This window comes from Carcharhinus amblyrhynchos, chromosome 13 (genome assembly GCF_965287045.1).
Source record: "Carcharhinus amblyrhynchos chromosome 13, sCarAmb.v2.hapA, whole genome shotgun sequence".
NCBI classification, from domain to species: domain Eukaryota; kingdom Metazoa; phylum Chordata; class Chondrichthyes; order Carcharhiniformes; family Carcharhinidae; genus Carcharhinus; species Carcharhinus amblyrhynchos.
The window spans coordinates 60,030,727-60,057,175 of record NC_137336.1 but is presented as its reverse complement, the minus strand read 5'-3'; the positions used below and the strand labels follow the sequence as shown (position 1 = coordinate 60,057,175).

General features: G+C 46.4%; 1 protein-coding gene across 1 annotated transcript in view; it reads right to left on the bottom strand.

Moving 5' to 3' along the window:
* The window catches only part of LOC145351942 (slit homolog 3 protein-like), a 623,540-nt gene that overhangs the window by 9,591 nt on the left and 587,500 nt on the right, over nucleotides 1-26,449 (bottom strand). The window lies entirely within an intron of this gene.

Genomic DNA, 26,449 nt, shown 5'->3' with positions numbered 1-26,449 from the left:
CTGGGAACGCACTCAGCAATGAATGGGAACACACTGGGCAATGAACAAGAACCCACTGCCAATGATTGATCTGACACTGAGCAAACAACAGAGCATACTGAACAATAAGTGAAAACAGTTTGTAATCAGTGAGAACGTGCTGAGCATTGGGTGGGAACACAGGGAACAATAAATGGGAACACAGAAATGAATGTGAATGCACTGAACACAGAACTGAAACACGCTGAGCAAAGAATGGAAATAGACTGAGCAATGATGGAGAACCCACTGATTAATAAAGGGAAACACACTGACCAATCGATTCTAAAGCACTGGGGCAATTAATGAGATCACAGATCAATGAATGGGAACACACTGAGCAACGAATGGGATCACACTGAGCAACGAATGGGAACACACTGAGCAACGAATGGGAACACACTGAGCAACGAATGGGAACACACTGAGCAACGAATGGGAACACACTGAGCAACGAACGGGAACACACTGAGCAATGAACGGAAACACACTTGGCAACGAACGGGAACACGCTGAGCAATGAACGGAAACACGCTGAGCAATGAATGGAAACACGCTGAGCAATGAACGGAAACACGCTGAGCAATGAACGGAAACACGCTGAGCAATGAACGGAAACACGCTGAGCAATGAACGGAAACACGCTGAGCAATGAACGGAAACACGCTGAGCAATGAACAGGAACACACTGAGCAACGAATGGAAACACATTTGGCAACGAATGGGAACACACTGAGAAATGAACGGAAACACACTTGGCAACGAATGGGAACACACTGAGAAATGAACGGAAACACACTTGGCAACGGATGGGAACACACTTGACAATGACTGGGAACAATTTCATCAATGAATGGGAATACACTGGGGAATGAACAGCAACACACTGAGCAATGAATGGGAACACGCTCGGCACTGTCTGGGAACACGCTCGGCACTGACTGGGAACACGCTCGGCACTGACTGGGAACACGCTCGGCACTGACTGGGAACACGCTCGGCACTGACTGGGAACACGCTCGGCACTGTCTGGGAACACGCTCGGCACTGACTGGGAACACGCTCGGCACTGACTGGGAACACGCTCGGCACTGACTGGGAACACGCTCGGCACTGACTGGGAACACGCTCGGCACTGACTGGGAACACGCTCGGCACTGACTGGGAACACACTGAGCAATGAACAAGAACCCATTGCCAATGATTGATAAGACACTGAGCAACGAACGAGCATATTGAGCAACAAGTGAACAGTTTGTAATCAATGAGTGGGAACACAAAACAATAAATGGGAACACAGAGAAATGAATGCGAACTCACTGAACACAGAACTGAAACACATTGAGCAAAGAATGGAAATAGACTCAGCAATGCTGGAGAACCCACTGATTAATGAAGGGAAACACACTGACCAATCAATTCTAAAGCACAGATCAATGAGTGATAACACGCTGGGCAACGACTGGGAACACACTGAGCAACGACTGGGAACACACTGAGCAACGACTGGGAACACACTGAGCAACGACTGGGAACACACTGAGCAATGAATGGGAGCAGACGGAGCAATCAATACTTATTTATTAGGAGGATTGGCAAGGTAAATATGTAGAGTTGCAGGGATATGGCAAGGGGGTTGGCCCGGGTAAAATGCTCTGTCGAAGAGTCTGTGCAGACTCAAGGGCCAAATGGCCTCTTTCTGCACTGTTGCGATTTTATGCTACACTGAGCGATGAATGGGAATACAATGAACAATGAATGGGAACACACTGAGCAATGACAGTCATGAGTTAATTTGGTTAATCTCACCTAGTATCTTGAAATTGACTGAAGGCACTGAATAATGAAAAGCTATGGGCCCTGACAATATAATGGCCATAGTACCAAAGTCTTCTGCTTCAGAACTTGTCACGGTCCTGGCCAAACTGTTCCATTACACCTACAGCAATGTCATCTAACCAGCAATGTGGAAAACGTCCTAGGGATGACCTGTACACAAAAGCAGTACTACTCCAAGAAGGCCAATTACTGACTCATCCATCTACTCTATCATCCAAAAGAGAGATTGCAGGCAATTTGGGGTAGAGTACTGGACTGTATTGAGGATTGGCTGACTGACACAAAGCAGAGGGTCGGGATAAACGTGTCCTTCTTTGGCTGGCAAAGTGTAACTAGCGGGGTGCCACAGGGGTCAGTCCTCGATCCTCATCTGTGTACCATCTATATAAATGATCTGCAAGCAGGGACAGAGTGCAGCACAGCAAAATTTGCGGTTGATACTAAAATAGGTAGGAAAGCAGGCAGTGAAGAGGATATAAAGATTCTACAGTCAGAAATAAACAGGCTAGGAGGATGGGCCAAAATCTGGTAGATGGAGTTTCAAGCAACTAAGTGAGAGGTTATCCACTTTGGCAAAAAAATTGAAAGGCAAATTATTACCTAAATGGAAAGCAGATTCAAAATACATCCAGGCAGTGGGACCTGAATGTCTAAGTTCATGAATTAAAGAAAGTTGGTACGTAGGTGCAGCATATAATAAAAAAGGCAAATGGGATGTTGCTGTTTATTGCAAAGGGACTGTAGCATAAGAGAGGAGTATTGTTGCAGTTGTATAGGTTGTTGCTGAGACTACATCTGGAGCATTTTGTCCAGTTTTGGTCTCCTTATTTGAGGAAGGATGTAGTGGCATTGAAGGCAATTCAGTGGATGTTCATCAGATTGATTCTGGGAATGAAAGTGTTGATGCATGAGGAGACATTAAACAGTTTGAGCTTATACTCACTGGGGATTAGAAGGGCGAAAGGGGGCCTGATTGAGGAATATTAAATTTTAAAAGAGATTGATTAAGTAAATGTAGACCAAATGTTTCCCTTTAAGGGACAATCTAGAATGAGAAAGTCACAGCTACAGGTTGCAAGGCAGTAGATCTAACACAGATGAGGAGGAACTATTTCTTGCAGAGGGTGGTGAATTTGTGGAACTTGCTGCCCCATATTGTGGTGGAGGGATAAGGAGAACAGGTGGAAGGTGGATTTGACATCAGGGAGAGATCAGCCATAATCTGTCTGAATGGCAGAGCAGGCTCTACATTTGAATTTGCTTACTTCTACTCCAAATTCCCATCATCAGTAATGTGATGGAAGGGGTCATCAGCAGCACTATCAAACGGCACTTACTCAACAATAACCTGCTCAATGTGTTCACTGTGGGTGCCATCAGGGCCATTCAGCTCCTGATCACATTACAGCCTTGGTTCAAACATGGACTAAAGAGCTGAACGCCAGAGGTGAGGGGAGAGAGACTGTCCTTGACATCAAAACAGCACTTGACCAAGCGTGGTATCAAAGAGCTTGAGCAAAACTGGAGTTAATGGAAATCATGGGAAAACCTCTCTGTTGGTTGGAGCCATACGTAGCACAAAGAGAGATAGTTGTGGTGGTGGGAGGTCAATCTACAGGACATCAGCTACAGGACATCACTGCAGGAGTTCCTCAAGAGAGTACCCTAGGCTACTTCTTCAGCTGCTTCATCCATCACAAGGTAAGAGCAGATTATCGCTAATTGACTGCACAACATTCAGTACTATTTGCAACTACTCAGATTCTGAAGCAGTCCTAGTCTAAACGCAACAAGACCTAGATAATATCCATGTTTGGGCTGACAATTGGGAAGTAATATTTATACCACACAAGTGCCAGTCATTAACCATCCCAACGAGAGAGAATCTAACTATCGCCTTTTGACATTCAGTGGCATCACCATCATTGAATCCCCTCTATCAACATCCTGGAGGATTATCACTGACCAGAAACTTAACTGGACTAGCCATATAAATGGTAGAGCTAAAAGAACAGGTCTGAGGTGAGCAATCCTGTGGCAAGTAACTCACCTCCTGACCCCTCAAAGCCTGTCTACCACGGAGAAAACATAAGTCAGGAAAGTGACTGAATATTGTTCCCCTGCCAGGATGGGTACAGCTCCAAGAACACTCAAGAGGCTTGATACCATCCATGAGAAAGCAGGCTGCTTGATTGGCATCCCTTCTACAAACAATAATTCCCGCCACCTCAATGCACAGTGATAGCAGTGTATGTATTCTACAAGATGCACTGCAGGAACTCACATGGCTCTTTAGACAGCAAGTTCCAAACTCATTTCCACTACCACCTAGAGGGAAAAAGGCAGCAGATATATGGGACACCACCATGTGGAAGATCCTGGATAAGCCACTCACCGTGTTGAATTGGAACGAAATCGCCATTCCTCCATGGCCGCTGGGTCAAATTCCTGGAACTCCCTCCCTAAAAGCACTGTGGGTATACCCACACCACATGGACTGCAGCATGTCAGGAAAGCAGCTCAATGCCACCTTCTCAAGGGGCAATTGGGGATGGACAATAAATGCTGGCCCAGCAAGTGACATCCGCATCCCATAAATGAAAGAAAGGAATGAGAACAAAACAAGCAATGGATTGGAATGTAGTGAGCATTGGAATGAAAACACAGTAAGGAATGAATGGGAACACACTGTGCAGCGAACAGGAACACACTGTGCAGCGAATGGGAACACATTGTGCAATGAATGGGAACACACTGCAATGAACAGGAACACACTGTGCAACAAATAGGAACATGGTGAGCAATGAATGGGAAGACACTGAGTAATGAATGGGAACACGCTAAGCAATGAATGGAAACACACTGAACAGTGAATGGAAACATGCTGAGCAGTGAATGGGAACACATTGAGCAATGAATGGGAACACAATATGCAATGAATGGGAACACAGTGAGCAGGGAATGGGAACACAGTGAGCAATGAATGGGAACCTGATGAAGCAGCAGTGATCCGAAAGCTCATGCTACCAAATAAACCTGTTGGCCTAGCCTGGTGTTTTGAGACTACTTACAATGCATGGGAACACATTCAGCAATGAATGGGAACATGCTGAGCAAGGAAAGTGAACACAATAAATAATGATTGGGATCACACTAAACAATAAATGAAAATGCACTGAGCAATGAATCAGAATAGCCTTACAAAGTGCAACAAACGCAAATAGACAATGGGAATGCACTGAGCAACAAATGGCAACACACTGAGCAATGAACAGGAACAATGAATGATAATAGACTGAGCATTGAATGAGAACTCATTGAGCAATGACAGGGAACAGAATGTCAATGAATGTGAGCGCTCTGTTCACTGAATGGGAACACAGTGAGCAATGAATGGGAACACAGTGAGCACTGAATGAGAACACACTTGAATGAGCACAATGGATCAATGAATGGGAACACACTGTGCAATGAGTGTGAGCAAATTGAGCAATGAATGAGAACACATTGAACAACGAATGGAAAAAAAATGAGCAATAAAGTAGGACAGACTGAACAATGACTAGGGACACACTGAGAAGTGCAGTAAAAATATTGTGAACACAGACATGATAGGGAAAAACAGCAATGATTGAGAACACATTGAGCAAGGAATGGTAACACCAAGCAATGAATGGAAACTCACTGAGCAATAAATGGGAATACAACACAATGGCTGAGCACCCAAGGAGCAATGTATGGCAACACGCTGTGCAACAAATAGGAACACGCTTAGAAACAATTGAAACACATCGAGCAATGAATGCAAAAATGCTGAGCAATGAATGGGAACACAATAAATAGTGAATTAGAACACACTGAGCAAAGAATGGGAAAACTGTTCAATGGATGGGAACACACTAAACAATGATTGGGAGCACAGGATAATAAATGGGAACACAAAGAGAAATGAATGAGAACTCACACTGAGCAGAGAAATAAAACACACTGAGCAAAGAGTGGATTTAGACTGAGCAACGATGGAGAACACAGTGCTTAAGGAGAACACATTGACCAATTGATTCTAAAGCACAGAGTAACAAATGAGAACACGAAGAAATGAGTGATAACACACTGGGCAACAAACCTGGGCACATGAGCAAAGAATGATAACACGCTGAGCAATGAATGGAAATGCATTAGGCAAGGAAAGGGAACATGCTGAGCAATGAATGGGAAGACATGAGTCACAAATGGGAGCACACTGAGCAACGAATGGGAGCACGCTGAGCAACGAAAGGGAACACGCTGAGCAACGAAAGGGAACACGCTGAGCAACGAATGGGAACACGCTGAGCAACGAATGGGAACACGCTGAGCAACGAATGGGAACACGCTGAGCAACGAAAGGGAACACGCTGAGCAACGAAAGGGAACACGCTGAGCAACGAATGGGAACACGCTGAGCAACGAATGGGAACACGCTGAGCAACGAATGGGAACACGCTGAGCAACGAATGGGAACACGCTAAGCAATGAAAGTGAACACACTGAGCAATGAATGGGAACACACTGAGCAAAGAAAGTGAGCTCATTGAACAATGATTGGGAACAATCTGGACAATAAATGAGAATGCACTGAACAATGAATCAGATCAGCTTACGAATTAATAGAACACAGTGCAATGAAAGGATATAGATAGAGCTGTGAATGGGAACACACTGAGCAACGAATGAGGTCAATGAATGGTGATAGACTGAGCAATGAATGAGAACACACTTAGCACTGCATGAGATAACACTGAGCTCTGAATGAGAAAACATTGAGCATTGAATGAGCACAATGGATCAATGATTGGGAACATGCTGCAAATGAATGTAAGCAAACGGAGCAATGAATGAGAACACATTGAACAATGAATGGAAAAAGATTGAGCAATGAAGAAGAACAGACTGAACAATGAATAGGGACACACTGAGAAATGAAGAGAAATCCAGTAAAAAATATTGTGACTGCTGAGACATGATAGGGGACAACTGCAATGATTGAGAACACGCCGAGCAATGAATGGCAACACGCCGAGCAACGAGTGGCAACACGCCGAGCAACGAGTGGCAACACGCCGAGCAACGAGTGGGAACACGCCGAGCAACGAGTGGCAACACGCCGAGCAACGAGTGGGAACACACAGCACAACGAGTGGGAACACACAGCACAACGAGTGGGAACACACAGCACAACGAGTGGGAACACACAGCACAACGAGTGGGAACACACAGCACAACGAGTGGGAACACACAGCACAACGAGTGGGAACACACAGCACAACGAGTGGGAACACACAGCACAACGAGTGGGAACACACAGCACAACGAGTGGGAACACACGGTGCACTACGTGGGAAAACGGCGCAACGAGTGCAAACACACGGTGCAACGAGTGGGAACACACTGAAGCATAAATGAGGCCACACTGAGCAAGAAATAGGAACACACTTAGGAAACAATTGAAACACACCGAGCAATGAATGCAAAAACACATTGAGCAATGAATGGGAACATAATAAACAGTGAATTAGAGCACACTGATCAAAGGTTGCAAACGGACTGAATAGTGAATGGGAACACACTGTGCAATGAATGGGAAAACATTGAGCGACTGCTGGGAAAACATTGAGCGACTACTGGGAATACACTGAGCAATGACTGGGAATACGCCATGCAATGAATGGGAGCCTACCGTGCAACAAATGGGAATGCACCGTGCCTAGAATGAGAACACACCGTGGCATGAATGGGACCGCATTGGCAATTAATGGGAACACACAATGCAACGAATGGGAACACACTGCGTAGTGGATGGGAACACACTGTGTAGTGGATGGGAACACACAGGCATAAATGAGGCCACACTGAGCAACAAATAGGAACACACTTGGGAAACAATTGAAACACACTGAGCAAAAAATGCAAAAACACCGAGCAATGAATGGGAACACAATAAACAGTGAATTAGAGCACATTGAGCAAAGAGTGGAAAAGGACTGAACAATGAATGGGAACACACTGAGCAATGGTTGGGAACAAACTGAGCAACGAATGGGAATCCAGAGTGCAATGAATGGGATCACACTGAGTGATGGATGAGAACATACTGAGCAAGGGTTGAGAACATATTGAACAATGAACAGGAGCATACTGAGAAATGAATAGAAATGAAGTAAAAATGCATGTGAGCAGTGAGGTATGGTGTGTGAAAACTGAACAATGAATGAGAACACAATGAGAAGTGAATGGTAGCACACTGAGCAATGTAAGGGAGTGCAATATGCTACGACTGGCAACACACTGAGCAACGACTGGCAACACACTGAGCAACGACTGGGAACACACTGAGCAATGGCTGGGAACGCACTGAAGCATAAATTAGAATGCACTGAGTAACAAATAAGAACACACATAGGAAATAATTGAGCAGCGAACAGAAGACTAAAGAATGAATAGGAATGCACTTTGCAAGTAATGAGAACACTGGAAATGAATGGGACACCCTTACGAATTAATGGAACATAGTGCAAAATCAGGAAATAGAGCAATGAATTGGAACTCACTGAGCAATAAATGATAACTCACTGACCAACGAATGGGAACACACAGCAATGAATGGGAACACACAGCAAATTATGGCCATCACTGAACTATGTTTAGGAAGACACTTCCTACAGTGCTGAATAAGAACACACTGAACAATGAATACGACCACACTGAGCGATGAATGAGAACACACTGAGCAATGGGTTAGAATACACTGAGCGGTGGGTTAGAATACACTGAACAATGAACAGGAACCCACTCAGAAATGATTATAAATGGAGTAAAAATGCATGTGAGTAGTAAGAAATGTTGGATGAAAACTGAGCAGTCATAGAGAAAACAGTTGAGTAATGACTGAGAACACACTGAGGAGTGAATGGATACACACTGAGCAGCGAACGGGAACACACTGAGCAGCGAACGGGAACACACTGAGCAATGAATGGGAACACACTGAGCAATGAATGGGAACACACTGAGCAACGAACGGGAACACACTGAGCAACGAACAGGAACATATTAAACATAGAATGAGCACACACTGAGATATGAAAGGAAGCAGAGAGCCATCAGTAAGAACACAGAACAATGAATGAGAACACACTTAGTAATGAATGGGGACACACTGAGCAATGAAAGGAAGCAGGGACCCCTAAATAAGAACATCAAGTAATGAATGAGAAGACACTGAGCAATGAAAGGGATCACACGCAGCAATGAATGGGAATGCCTTGGCAATGAATGGGAACACGCTGAGCAATGAAAGAGAACATATTGAGCAATGCATGGGAACACATTCAGCAACGAATGGGAACATACTGGGCCATGAATGGAAACACTGAGCAATGAATGAGAACACAATGAGCAGTGAGGGGGAAAACACTGAGAAGCGAAAGGGGACACACTGAGAAATGCAAGAGAGCATACTGAGCAATGAGTGGGACCACACTGCAATGAATGGGTACATACTGGACAAAGAATGGAAACTAACTGGGCAAATAAAGGGAACACACTGAGTAACAAGGGGAACACACTGAGTAACAAGGGGAACACACTGAGTAACAAGGGGAACACACTGAGTAACAAGGGGAACACACTGAGTAACAAGGGGAACACACTGAGTAACAAGGGGAACACACTGAGTAACAAGGGGAACACACTGAGTAACAAGGGGAACACACTGAGTAACAAGGGGAACACACTGAGTAACAAGGGGAACACACTGAGTAACAAGGGGAACACACCGAGCAATAAGGGGAACACACCGAGCAATAAGGGTAACACATTGAGCAACAAGGGGAATACACTGAGCAATAAGGGGAGCACGCTGAGCAGCAACTGGGAACACGCTGAGCAGCAACTGGGAACACGCTGAGCAACGAATGGGAACACACTGAGCAACGAATGGGAACACACTGAGCAACGAATGGGAACACACTGAGCAACGAATGGGAACACACTGAGCAACGAATGGGAACACACTGAGCAACGAATGGGAACACACTGAGCAACGAATGGGAACACACTGAGCAACGAATGGGAACACACTGAGCAACGAATGGGAACACACTGAGCAACGAATGGGAACACACTGAGCAACGAATGGGAACAACTGAGCAACGAATGGGAACACACTGAGCAACGAATGGGAACACACTGAGCAACGAATGGGAAAACACAAAGCAACGAATGGGAACACGCTGAGCAATGAATGGGAAAACACAAAGCAACGAATGGGAACACGCTGAGCAATGAATGGGAACACATTGAGCAATGAATGGGAACACATTGAGCAACGAATGGGAACACACTGAGCAATGAATGGGAAAACACAAAGCAATGAATGGGAACACGCTGAGCAATGAATGGGAACACATTAAGCAATGAATGAGAACACACTGAGCCATGAAAGGAAACAGAGAGCCATGAATAAGAACATAGAACAACAAATGAGAACACACTTAGGAATGAATGAGAACACATTGAGCAATGCATGGAAACACACTGAGCAATGATAGGAAGCAGGGACTCCTCAATAAGAATATCATGTAATGAATGACAACACACTGAGGAATGAATGGGAACACACTGAGAAGTGAAAGGGAACATACTGAGCAACGAATGGTAACACACTGTGTGATGAGAGGGAAAACACTGAGAATCGAAAGGGAACACGATGAGAAATGAAAGGGAACATACTGAATAATGAATGGGAACATAGTGTATACAAAAGTAGGGAGGTCTTGCTGCAACTGTACAGGGCACTGGTGAGGCCGTAGCTGGAGTACTGTGTGCAGTTTTGGTCGCCGCACTTACGCAAGGATATTTTGGCCTTGGAGGGAGTGCAGAGGGGGTTTACTAGGCTGATACCAGAGTTGAGGGGGTTGAACTATGAGGAGAGGCTGAATAAACTAGGCTTGTACTCATTAGAGTTTAGAAGAATGAGGGGAGATCTCATTGAGACATATAAGATGATGAATGGGATGGATAGGATAGAGCTGGAGAGGCTCTTCCCGCTCAGAAAGGACAGTAGGACTAAAGGGCACAGCCTCAAGATAAAGGGGGGGTGGTTTAGAACAGAGTTGAGGAGGAACTTCTTCACTCAAAGGGTGGTGAATCTCTGGAATTCTCTGCCCGTTGAAGTGGTGGAGGCTGCCTCGCTAAATATATTTAAGACGCGGGTTGATGGGTTTTTAATAGGCAAGGGGATTAAGGGTTATGGGGAGAGGGTGGGAAGGTGGAACTGAGCCACAACAGATCAGCCATGATCTTATTGAATGGCGGAGCTGGCTCTAGGGGCTAGATGGCCTACTCCTGCTCCTATTTCTTATGTTCTTATTATGTTCTTATGTGTGCAATGAATAGGTACACGTTGGACAAAGAATGGGAACAGACTGGGCAGAAAATGGGAACATAATGGGCAAAGAATGGAAACATACTGGTCAAAGAATGGGAACACCTTGAGCAATAAGGGGAAGACACTGAGCAATGAATGGGAAGACACTGAGCAATGAATGGGAAGACACTGAGCAATGAATGGGAAGACACTGAGCAATGAATGGGAAGACATCAAACAATGAATGAGAACGCACTGAGCTATGGAAGAGGGAGAGAGCCATGAATAAGAACATAGAACAGTGAATGAGAACACACTTAGCAATGAATGGGAACATACTAAGCAATGAAAGGAAGTAAGGGCCCACATACAGGAGTAATAAGTGAGAACACGCTGAGCAACGAATGGGAACACGCTGAGCAACGAATGGGAACAGACCAAGGAATGGATTGGAACACACTGAGCAATGAATGGGAACAGACCAAGGAATGGATTGGAACACACTGAGCAATGAATGGCAACGCACTGAGCAACGAATGGGACACACTGAGCAATGAATGGCAACACACCGAGAATGGGAACACACTGAGCTAGAATTGGGAACGAAATGAGCTAGAATTGGGAACAAAATGAGCAACAACTGGGAACACAGGGAGCAACAACTGGGAACACAGGGAGCAACAACTGGGAACACAGGGAGCAACAACTGGGAACACACGGAGCAACAACTGGGAACACACGGAGCAACAACTGGGAACACACGGAGCAACAACTGGGAACACACGGAGCAACAACTGGGAACACGCCCAGCAACAACTGGGAACACGCCCAGCAACAACTGGGAACACGCCCAGCAACAACTGGGAACACGCCCAGCAACAACTGGGAACACGCCCAGCAACAACTGGGAACACGCCCAGCAACAACTGGGAACACACCCAGCAACAACTGGGAACACACCCAGCAACAACTGGGAACACACCCAGCAACAACTGGGAACACACCCAGCAACAACTGGGAACACACCCAGCAACAACTGGGAACACACTGAGCAACGATTGGCAACACAACGATCAATGATTGGCAACACAACGAGCAACGACGGGGAACACACTGAGAAACAAACGGGAACACACTGACCAACAAACGGGAACACACTGACCAACAAACGGGAACACACTGACCAACAAACGGGAACACACTGACCAACAAACGGGGACACACTGACCAACAAACGGGGACACACTGACCAACAAACGGGGACACACTGACCAACAAACGGGGACACACTGACCAACAAACGGGGACACACTGACCAACAAACGGGGACACACTGACCAACAAACGGGGACACACTGAGAAACGACTGGGAACACACTGAGCAGCAAATGGGAACACACAGCAACAAATGGGAACACACTGAGCAGCAAATGGGAACACACAGCAACAAATGGGAACACACAGCAACAAATGGGAACACACAGCAACAAATGGGAACACTGAGCAACAAATGGGAACACTGAGCAACAAATGGGAACACTGAGCAACAAATGGGAACACTGAGCAACAAATGGGAACACACTGAGCAACAAATGGGAACACACTGAGCAATGATTGGCAACACAACGAGCAACGACAGGGAACACACTGAGAAACAAACGGGAACACACTGACCAACAAACGGGAACACACTGAGCAATGAATGGCAACACACTGATCAATGATTGGCAACACAACGAGCAACGACGGGGAACACACTGACCAACAAACGAGAACACGCTGACCAAGAAACGGGAACACACTGAGCAACAAACGGGAACACACTGAGCAACAAACGGGAATACACTGAGCAACAAACGGAAACACACTGAGCAACGAATGGCAACATACTGAGCAATGATTGGCAACACAACGAGCAACGACGGGGAACACACTGAGCAACGAATGGGAACACACTGACCAACAAACGGGAACACATTGACCAACAAACGGGAACATACTGAGAAACGACTGGGAACACACTGAGAAACGACTGGGAACACACTGAGAAACGACTGGGAACACACTGAGAAACGACTGGGAACACACTGAGAAACAAGTGGGAACACACTGAGCAGCAAATGGGAACACACAGCAACAAATGGGAACACACTGAGCAACGAATGGGAACACACTGAGCAATGAATGGCAACACACTGACCAACAAACGGGAACACACTCACCAACAAACGGGAACACACTGACCATCAAACGGGAACACACTGACCATCAAACGGGAACACACTGACCAACAAACGGGAACACACTGACCAACAAACGGGAACACACTGAGCAACAAACGGGAACACACTGAGCAACAGACGGGAACACACTGAGCAACAGACGGGAACACACTGACCAACGAACGGGAACACACTGACCAACGAACGGGAACACACTGACCATCAAACGGGAACACACTGACCATCAAACGGGAACACACTGAGCAACAAACGGGAACACACTGAGCAACAAACGGGAACACACTGAGCAACAAACGGGAACACACTGAGCAACAAACGGGAACACACTGAGCAACAAACGGGAACACACTGAGCAACAAACGGGAACACACTGAGCAATGAATGGCAACACGCTAATCAATGATTGGCAACACAACGAGCAACGACGGGGAACACACTGAGCAACGAATGGGAACACACTGACCAACAAACGGGAACACATTGACCAACAAACGGGAACACACTGACCAAACGGGAACACACTGACCAACAAACGGGAACACACTGAGAAACGACTGGGAACACACTGAGAAACGACTGGGAACACACTGAGAAACGACTGGGAACACACTGAGAAACAACTGGGAACACACTGAGAAACAACTGGGAACACACTGACCAACAAACGGGAACACACTGACCAACGAACGGGAACACACTGAGAAACGACTGGGAACACACTGAGAAACAAGTGGGAACACACTGAGAAACAAGTGGGAACACACTGAGAAACAAGTGGGAACACACTGAGCAGCAAATGGGAACACACAGCCACAAATGGGAACACACTGAGCAACAAATGGGAACACACTGAGCATCGAATGCGAACTCACTGAGCAATGAATGGGAACACACTGAGCAATGAATGGGAACACACTGAGCAATGAATGGGAACACACTGAGCAATGAATGGGAACACACTGAGCAATGAATGGGAACACACTGAGCAATGAATGGGAACACACTGAGCAATGAATGGGAACACACTGAGCAATGAATGGGAACACACTGAGCAATGAATGGGAACACTCTGTGCCATGAATGGGAACGTATTAAGCAATGAATGGGAACACACTGAGTCATGAATGGGAACATATTAAGCAATGAATGAGCACACACAGATATGAAAGGAAGCAAGGAGCCATCAATAAAAACATAGAACAATGAATGAGAACACACTAAGCAATGAATAAGAACACACTGAGCAATGAAAGGGAACACACTGAGCAATGAATGAGAACATATTGAGCAACAAATGTGAACACAATCAGCAATGAATACGAACATACTGGGCAACAAATGTAAACACTGAGCAATGAGTGAGAACACAATGAGCAATGAGAGGAAATACACTGAGAAGCGAAAGGGGACACGCTGAGAAATGAAAAGAAACATACTGAGCAATGAATGGGAACACACTGTGCAATGAATGGGTACCCACTAGACAAAGATTCGGAACAAACTGGGCAAAGAATGGGAACATACTGGGCAATAAGGGAACACACCGAATAATAAGGGGAACACACCGAATAATAAGGGGAACACACTGAGCAATAAGGTGAATAGACTGAGTAATAAAGGGGACACACTGAGCAACGAATGGGGACACACTGAGCAACGAATGGGGACACACTGAGCAACGAATGGGGACACACTGAGCAACGAATGGGGACACACTGAGCAACGAATGGGGACACACTGAGCAACGAATGGGGACACACTGAGCAACGAATGGGGACACACTGAGCAACGAATGGGGACACACTGAGCAATGAATGGGGACACACTGAGCAAAGAATGGGGACACATTAAGCAATGAAGGAGAACTCACTAAGCAATGAATGCAAAGACTCAATAATGAATGCGGACACATACAGCAATGAATGGGAACATGCTGAACTATAATGGGAACACACTGAGCATTAATGGGAACACCCTGAGCAATGAATGGGGACACACTGAGCAATGAATGGGGACACACTGAGCAATGAATGGGGACACACTGAGCAATGAATGGGGACACACTGAGCACTGAATGGGGACACACTGAGCACTGAATGGGGACACACTGAGCACTGAATGGGGACACACTGAGCACTGAATGGGGACACACTGAGCACTGAATGGGGACACACTGAGCACTGAATGGGGACACACTGAGCACTGAATGGGGACACACTGAGCAATGAATGGGGACACACTGAGCAATGAATGGGGACACACTGAGCAATGAATAGGGACACACTGAGCAAAGAATGGGGACACACTGAGCAAAGAATGGGGACACACTGAGCAAAGAATGGGGACACATTAAGCAATGAAGGAGAACTCACTAAGCAATGAATGAGAACTCTCTAAGCAATGAAAGGACACAGAGCACCATGAATAAGAATACTCTTAGCAATGAATGGGAAAACGCAGAGCAATGAATGGGGACACACTGAGCAATGAATGGGGACACACTGAGCAATGAATGGGGACACACTGAGCAATGAATGGGGACACACTGAGCAATGAATGGGGACACACTGAGCAATGAATGGGGACACACTGAGCAAAGAATGGGGACACACTGAGCAAAGAATGGGGACACACTGAGCAAAGAATGGGGACACACTGAGCAAAGAATGGGGACACACTGAGCAAAGAATGGGGACACACTGAGCAAAGAATGGGGACACACTGAGCAAAGAATGGGGACACACTGAGCAATGAATGGGGACACACTGAGCAATGAATGGGGACACACTGAGCAATGAATGGGGACACACTGAGCAATGAATGGGGACACACTGAGCAATGAATGGGGACACACTGAGCAATGAATGGGGACACACTGAGCAAAGAATGGGGACACACTGAGCAAAGAATGGGGACACACTGAGCAAAGAATGGGGACACACTGAGCAAAGAATGGGGACACATTAAGCAATGAAGGAGAACTCACTAAGCAATGAATGAGAACTCTCTAAGCAATGAAAGGACACAAAGAACCATGAATAAGACTACTCTTATCAATGATTGGGAAAACGCAGAGCAATAAATGGGAACAGACGCAGCAACGAACGGGAACACACTGAGCAATGAATGGGGACGCGCTGAGCAATGAATGGGGACGCGCTGAGCAATGAATGGGGACGCGCTGAGCAATGAATGGGGACGCGCTGAGCAATGAATGGGGACGCGCTGAGCAATGAATGGGGACGCGCTGAGCAATGAATGGGGACGCGCTGAGCAATGAATGGGGACGCGCTGAGCAATGAATGGGGACGCGCTGAGCAATGAATGGGGACGCGCTGAGCAATGAATGGGGACGCGCTGAGCAATGAATGGGGACGCGCTGAGCAATGAATGGGGACGCGCTGAGCAATGAATGGGGACGCGCTGAGCAATGAATGGGGACACGCTGAGCAATGAATGGGGACACACTGAGCAATGAATGGGGACACCCTAAGCAATGAATGGGGACACACTGAGCAATGAATGCAAAGACTCAATAATGAATGCGGACACATACAGCAATGAATGGGAACATGCTGAACTATAATGGGAACACACTGAGCATTAATGGGAACACCCTAAGCAATGAATGGGAACACACTGAGCAATGAATGGGGACACACTGAGCAATGAATGGGGACACACTGAGCAATGAATGGGGACACACTGAGCAATGAATGGGGACACACTGAGCAATGAATGGGGACACACTGAGCAATGAATGGGGACACACTGAGCAATGAATGGGGACACACTGAGCAATGAATGGGGACACACTGAGCAATGAATGGGGACACACTGAGCAATGAATGGGGACACACTGAGCAATGAATGGGGACACACTGAGCAATGAATGGGGACAGACTGAGCAAAGAATGGGGACACACTGAGCAAAGAATGGGGACACACTGAGCAAAGAATGGGGACACATTAAGCAATGAAGGAGAACTCACTAAGCAATGAATGAGAACTCTCTAAGCAATGAAAGGACACAGAGCACCATGAATAAATACTCTTAGCAATGATTGGGAAAACGCAGAGCAATAAATGGGAACAGACGCAGCAGCGAACGGGAACACACTGAGCAATGAATGGGGACGCGCTGAGCAATGAATGGGGACGCGCTGAGCAATGACTGGGGATGCGCTGAGCAATGACTGGGGACGCGCTGAGCAATGACTGGGGACGCGCTGAGCAATGACTGGGGACGCGCTGAGCAATGAATGGGGACGCGCTGAGCAATGAATGGGGACGCGCTGAGCAATGAATGGGGACGCGCTGAGCAATGAATGGGGACGCGCTGAGCAATGAATGGGGACGCGCTGTGCAATGAATGGGGACACGCTGAGCAATGAATGGGGACACGCTGAGCAATGAATGGGGACACGCTGAGCAATGAATGGGGACACGCTGAGCAATGAATGGGGACACGCTGAGCAATGAATGGGGACACGCTGAGCAATGAATGGGGACACGCTGAGCAATGAATGGGGACACGCTGAGCAATGAATGGGGACACCCTAAGCAATGAATGGGGACACACTGAGCAATGAATGCAAAGACTCAATAATGAATGCGGACACATACAGCAATGAATGGGAACATGCTGAACTATAATGGGAACACACTGAGCATTAATGGGAACACCCTAAGCAATGAATGGGAACACACTGAGCAATGAATGGGGACACACTGAGCAATGAATGCAAAGACTCAATAATGAATGTGGACACATACAGCAATGAATAGGAACATGCTGAGCTATAATGGGAACACACAGAGCATTAATGGGAACACCCTGAGCAATGAATGGGGACACACTGAGCAATGAATGGGGACACACTGAGCAATGAATGGGGACACACTGAGCAATGAATGGGGACACACTGAGCAATGAATGGGGACACACTGAGCAATGAATGGGGACACACTGAGCAATGAATGGGGACACACTGAGCAATGAATGGGGACACACTGAGCAATGAATGGGGACACACTGAGCAATGAATGGGGACACACTGAGCAATGAATGGGGACACACTGAGCAATGAATGGGGACACACTGAGCAATGAATGGGGACACGCTGAGCAATGAATGCAAAGACTCAATAATGAATGCGGACACATACAGCAATGAATGGGAACATGTTGAGCTATAATGGGAACACCCTAAGCAGTGAATGGGAACACACTGAGCAATGAATGGGGACACACTGAGCAATGAATGGGGACACACTGAGCAATGAATGGGGACACACTGAGCAATGAATGGGGACACACTGAGCAATGAATGGGGACACACTGAGCAATGAATGGGGACACACTGAGCAATGAATGGGGACACACTGAGCAATGAATGGGGACACACTGAGCAATGAATGGGGACACACTGAGCAATGAATGGGGACACACTGAGCAATGAATGGGGACACACTGAGCAATGAATGGGGACACACTGAGCAATGAATGGGGACACACTGAGCAATGAATGGGGACACACTGAGCAAAGAATGGGGACACACTGAGCAAAGAATGGGGACACACTGAGCAATGAATGGGGACACACTGAGCAATGAATAGGGACACACTGAGCAATGAATGGGGACACACTGAGCAATGAATGGGGACACACTGAGCAATGAATGGGGACACACTGAGCAAAGAATTAGGACACACTGAGCAAAGAATGGGGACACACTGAGCAATGAAGGAGAACTCACTAAGCAATGAATGAGAACTCTCTAAGCAATGAAAGGACACAGAGCACCATGAATAAGAATACTCTTAGCAATGAATGGGAAAACGCAGAGCAATAAATGGGAACAGACGCAGCAGCGAACGGGAACACACTGAGCAATGAATGGGGACACACTGAGCAATGAATGGGGACACCCTAAGCAATGAATGGGGACACACTGAGCAATGAATGCAAAGACTCAATAATGAATGCGGACACATACAGCAATGAATGGGAACCTGCAGAACTATAATGGGAACACACTGAGCATTAATGGGAACACCCTAAGCAATGAATGGGAACAGACTGAGCAATGAATGGGGACACACTGAGCAATGAATGGGGACACACTGAGCAATGAATGGGGACACACTGAGCAATGAATGCAAAGACTCAATAATGAATGCGGACACATACAGCAATGAATGGGAACATGCTGAGCTATAATGGGAACACACTGAGCATTAATGGGAACATACTGAGCACTGAATGGGGACACACTGAGCAATGAATGGGGACACACTGAGCAATGAATGGGGACACACTGAGCAATGAATGGGGACACACTGAGCAATGAATGGGGACACACTGAGCAATGAATGGGGACACACTGAGCAATGAATGGGGACACACTGAGCAATGAATGGGGACACACTGAGCAATGAATGGGGACACACTGAGCAATGAATGGGGACACACTGAGCAAAGAATGGGGACACACTGAGCAAAGAATGGGGACACACTGAGCAATGAAGGAGAACTCACTAAGCAATGAATGAGAACTCTCTAAGCAATGAAAGGACACAGAGCACCATGAATAAGAATACTCTTAGCAATGAATGGGAACAGACGCAGCAACGAACGGGAACACACGCAGCAACGAACGGGAACACACTGAGCAATGAATGGGGACACACTGAGCAATGAATGGGGACACCCTAAGCAATGAATGGGGACACACTGAGCAATGAATGCAAAGACTCAATAATGAATGCGGACACATACAGCAATGAATGGGAACCTGCTGAACTATAATGGGAACACACTGAGCATTAATGGGAACACCCTAAGCAATGAATGGGAACAGACTGAGCAATGAATGGGGACACACTGAGCAATGAATGCAAAGACTCAGTAATGAATGTGGACACATACAGCAATAAATAGGAACATGCTGAGCTATAATGGGAACACACAGAGCATTAATGGGAACACCCTGAGCAATGAATGGGAACACACTGAGCAATGAATGGGGACACACTGAGCAATGAATGGGGACACACTGAGCAATGAATGGGGACACACTGAGCAATGAATGGGGACACACTGAGCAATGAATGGGGACACACTGAGCAATGAATGGGGACACACTGAGCAATGAATGGGGACACACTGAGCAATGAATGGGGACACACTGAGCAATGAATGCAAAGACTCAATAATGAATGCGGACACATACAGCAATGAATGGGAACATGTTGAGCTATAATGGGAACACCCTAAGCAATGAATGGGAACACACTGAGCACTGAATGGGGACACACTGAGCAATGAATGGGGACACACTGAGCAATGAATGGGGACACACTGAGCAATGAATGGGGACACACTGAGCAATGAATGGGGACACACTGAGCAATGAATGGGGACACACTGAGCAATGAATGGGGACACACTGAGCAATGAATGGGGACACACTGAGCAATGAATGGGGACACACTGAGCAATGAATGGGGACACACTGAGCAATGAATGGGGACACACTGAGCAATGAATGGGGACACACTGAGCAATGAATGGGGACACACTGAGCAATGAATGGGGGCACACTGAGCAATGAATGGGGGCACACTGAGCAATGAATGGGGACACACTGAGCAATGAATGGGGACACACTAAGCAATGAATGGGGACACACTGAGCAATGAATGGGGACACACTGAGCAATGAATGGGGACACACTGAGCTAAGAATGGGGACACACTGAGCAAAGAATGGGGACACATTAAGCAATGAAGGAGAACTCACTAAGCAATGAATGAGAACTCTCTAAGCAATGAAAGGACAGAGAGCACCATGAATAAATACTCTTAGCAATGATTGGGAAAACGCAGAGCAATAAATGGGAACAGACGCAGCAGCGAACGGGAACACACTGAGCAATGAACGGGGACACACTGAGCAATGAATGGGGACACACTGAGCAATGAATGGGGACACACTGAGCAATGAATGGGGACACACTGAGCAATGAATGGGGACACACTGAGCAATGAATGGGGACACACTGAGCAATGAATGGGGACACACTGAGCAATGAATGCAAAGACTCAATAATGAATGCGGACACATACAGCAATGAATGGGAACATGCTGAGCTATAATGGGAACACACTGAGCATTAATGGGAACATACTGAGCACTGAATGGGGACACACTGAGCACTGAATGGGGACACACTGAGCAATGAATGGGGACACACTGAGCAATGAATGGGGACACACTGAGCAATGAATGGGGACACACTGAGCAATGAATGGGGACACACTGAGCAATGAATGGGGACACACTGAGCAATGAATGGGGACACACTGAGCAATGAATGGGGACACACTGAGCAATGAATGGGGACACACTGAGCAATGAATGGGGACACACTGAGCAATGAATGGGGACACACTGAGCAATGAATGGGGACACACTGAGCAATGAATGGGGACACACTGAGCAAAGAATGGGGACACACTGAGCAATGAAGGAGAACTCACTAAGCAATGAATGAGAACTCTCTAAGCAATGAAAGGACACAGAGCACCATGAATAAGAATACTCTTAGCAATGAATGGGAACAGACGCAGCAACGAACGGGAACACACTGAGCAATGAATGGGGACACACTGAGCAATGAATGGGGACACACTGAGCAATGAATGGGGACACACTGAGCAATGAATGGGGACACACTGAGCAATGAATGGGGACACACTGAGCAATGAATGGGGACACACTGAGCAATGAATGGGGACACACTGAGCAATGAATGGGGACACACTGAGCAATGAATGGGGACACACTGAGCAATGAATGGGGACACACTGAGCAATGAATGGGGACACACTGAGCAATGAATGGGGACACACTGAGCAAAGAATGGGGACACACTGAGCAAAGAATGGGGACACATTAAGCAATGAAGGAGAACTCACTAAGCAATGAATGAGAACTCTCTAAGCAATGAAAGGACACAGAGCACCATGAATAAATACTCTTAGCAATGATTGGGAAAACGCAGAGCAATAAATGGGAACAGACGCAGCAGCGAACGGGAACACACTGAGCAATGAATGGGGACACACTGAGCAATGAATGGGGACACACTGAGCAAAGAATGGGGACACACTGAGCAAAGAATGGGGACACACTGAGCAAAGAATGGGGACAAACTGAGCAAAGAATGGGGACACACTGAGCAATGAAGGAGAACTCACTAAGCAATGAATGAGAACTCTCTAAGCAATGAAAGGACACAGAGCACCATGAATAAGAATACTCTTAGCAATGAATGGGAACAGACGCAGCAACGAACGGGAACACACTGAGCAATGAATGGGAACAGACTGAGCAATGAATGGGGACACACTGAGCACTGAATGGGGACACATTGAGCAATGAATGCAAAGACTCAATAATGAATGCGGACACATACAGCAATGAATGGGAACATGCTGAGCTATAATGGGAACACCCTAAGCAATGAATGGGAACACACTGAGCACTGAATGGGGACACATTGAGCACTGAATGGGAACACACTGAGCACTGAATGGGGACACACTGAGCACTGAATGGGGACACACTGAGCACTGAATGGGGACACACTGAGCACTGAATGGGGACACACTGAGCAATGAATGGGGACACACTGAGCAAAGAATGGGGACACACTGAGCAAAGAATGGGGACACACTGAGCAAAGAATGGGGACACATTAAGCAATGAATGAGAACTCAATAAGCAATGAAAGGAATCTGAGAGCCATGAATAAGAACATAGAACAAGGAATGGGGACACACTGAGCAATGAATGGGGACACACTGAGCACTGAATGGGGACACACTGAGCAATGAATGGGGACACACTGAGCAATGAATGGGGACACACTGAGCACTGAATGGGGACACATTAAGCAATGAAGGAGAACTCACTAAGCAATGAATGAGAACTCTCTAAGCAATGAAAGGACACAGAGCACCATGAATAAATACTCTTAGCAATGAATGGGAAAACGCAGAGCAATAAATGGGAACAGACGCAGCAACGAACGGGAACACACTGAGAAATCAATGGCAACACACTGAGAAATGAATGCCAACACACTGAGCAATAAATGGCAACACACTGAGAAATGGATGGGAACACATTGAGCAATGAATGTGAACACACCGAGCAATAAGTGGAAACACATGGAACACCAAATGGGAAAACACTGAGCAATGAATGGGGACACATTAAGCAATGCATGAGAACACACTGAGCCATGAAATGAAGCAGAGAGCCATGAACAAGAACATAGAACTCAGCATGAGAACATACTTAGCAACAAATGGAAAAACAATGAGCAATGAATGGGAACACTGTGCAATGAATGAGAAAACATAGAGCAATGAATGGGAACACACAGAGCAAACGATTGGGAACAACCTGAGTAATGATGGAACACACTTAGAAAAAAAGGGAACACACTGAGCAATGAATGGGAACACACTGCGCCATAGAAGGAAGCAGAGAGCCATGAATAGGAACATAGAACGATGAATGAGAACACACTTAGCAATGAATGGGAACACACTTAGCAATGAATGGGAACACACTGAGCAATGAATGGGAACACACTGAGCAACGAATGGGAACACACTGAGCAACAAATGGGAACACACTGAGCAACAAATGGGAACACACTGAGCAACAAATGGGAACACACTGAGCAACAAATGGGAACACACTGAGCAACAAATGGGAACACACTGAGCAACAAATGGGAACACACTGAGCAACAAATGGGAACACACTGAGCACCAAATAGGAACACACTGAGCAACAAATGGGAACACACTGAGCAACGAATGGGAACACACTGAGCAACGAATGGGAACACACTGAGCAACGAATGGGAACACACTGAGCAACAAATGGGAACACACTGAGCAACAAATGGGAACACACTGAGCAACAAATGGGAACACACTGAGCAACAAATGGGAACACACTGACCAACAAATGGGAACACACTGACCAACAAATGGGAACACACTGAGCAACAAATGGGAACACACTGAGCAGTGAATGGGAAGACATTAAGCAATGAATGGAGACACATTCAGCAATGAATTGGGGCCACATTAAGGAATGAATGAGAACACACTGAGCTATGAAAAAAGCAGAGAGCCATGAATAGGATCATAGAGCAATGAATGAGAACATACCAAGAAATGAATGGAAACACTATGCAATGAATGGGAACACACTGAGCACCGAACGCGAACGCACTGAGCAATGAACGCGAACGCACTGAGCAATGAATGCGAACGCACTGAGCAATGAACGCGAACGCACTGAGCAATGAATGCAAATGCACTGAGCAACAAATGGCAACACACTGAGCAATGAAAGGGAACACACTGCACAATAAATGGGAACACACTGCACAATAAATGGGAACGTGCTGTGCAATAAATGGGAACATGCTGTGCAATAAATGGGAACATGCTGCGCAATAAATGGGAACACACCGAGCAACGAATGGGAACACACTGAACCATGAAAGGTTTCAGAGCCATGAAAAGGAACATAGAACAATGACTGAAAACACACATAGCAATGAATGGGAACACACTGAGCACCGAACGGGAACACATTGAGCAACGAATATGAACACACTGCACAATGAATGGGAACAAACTGAGCAATGAATGCGAACACTCAGCAATGAATGCGAACACACTGAGAAATTAATGGGAACACACTGAGTAATAATGGGAACACACTGAGAAATCAATGGCAATACACAGAGAAATGGATGCCAACACACTGAGAAATGAATGGCTCACATTGAGAAATGAATGGCTCACATTGAGAAATGAATGGCAACACACAGAGAAATCAATGGCACACATTGAGGAACGAATGGCACACACTGAGGAACGAATGGCAACACACTGAGGAACGAATGGCAACACACTGAGGAACGAATGGCAACACACTGAGGAACGAATGGCAACACACTGAGGAACGAATGGCAACACAGAGAAACGAATGGCAACACACTGAGCAATGAATGGGAACACGCTGAGCGATGAACGCGAAAACAGTGAGCAACGAATGCGAACGCACTGAGCAACGAATGCGAACGCACTGAGCAACGAATGCGAACGCACTGAGCAACGAATGCGAACGCACTGAGCAACGAATGCGAACGCACTGAGCAACGAATGCGAACGCACTGAGCAACGAATGCGAACGCACTGAGCAACGAATGCGAACGCACTGAGCAACGAATGGGAACGCACTGAGCAACGAATGGGAACGCACTGAGCAATGAATGAGAACGCACTGAGCAATGAATGAGAACGCATGGAGGAACAATCGGAACACATTCAGCAATGAATAAGGCCACATTAAGCATTGATTGAGAACACAGGGAGCCATGAAAAGAAGTAGAGAGACATGAATGCGAACGCACCGAGCAATGAATGCGAACACACCGAGCAATGAATGCGAACACACCGAGCAATGAATGCGAACACACTGAGCAATGAATGCGCACACACCGAGCAATGAATGGGAAAACACAGAGCAATAAACAGGAACAGACGCAGCAATGAACGGGAATACACTGAGAAATCAATGGCAGCACTCTGAGCAATGAATGGCAGCACACTGAGCAATGAATGGTAGCACCCTGAGCAATAAATTGCAACACACTGAGAAATGCATGGGAACACGCTGAGGAATGAGTGGAAATACACAGAACACTGAACATGAAAACACTGAGCAATGAATGGGGACGCATTAAGCAATGCATGAGAACACACTGAGCCATGAAACAAAGCAGAGAGCCATGAATAAGAACATAGAACAATGAAGGAAAACCCACTTAGCAAAGAA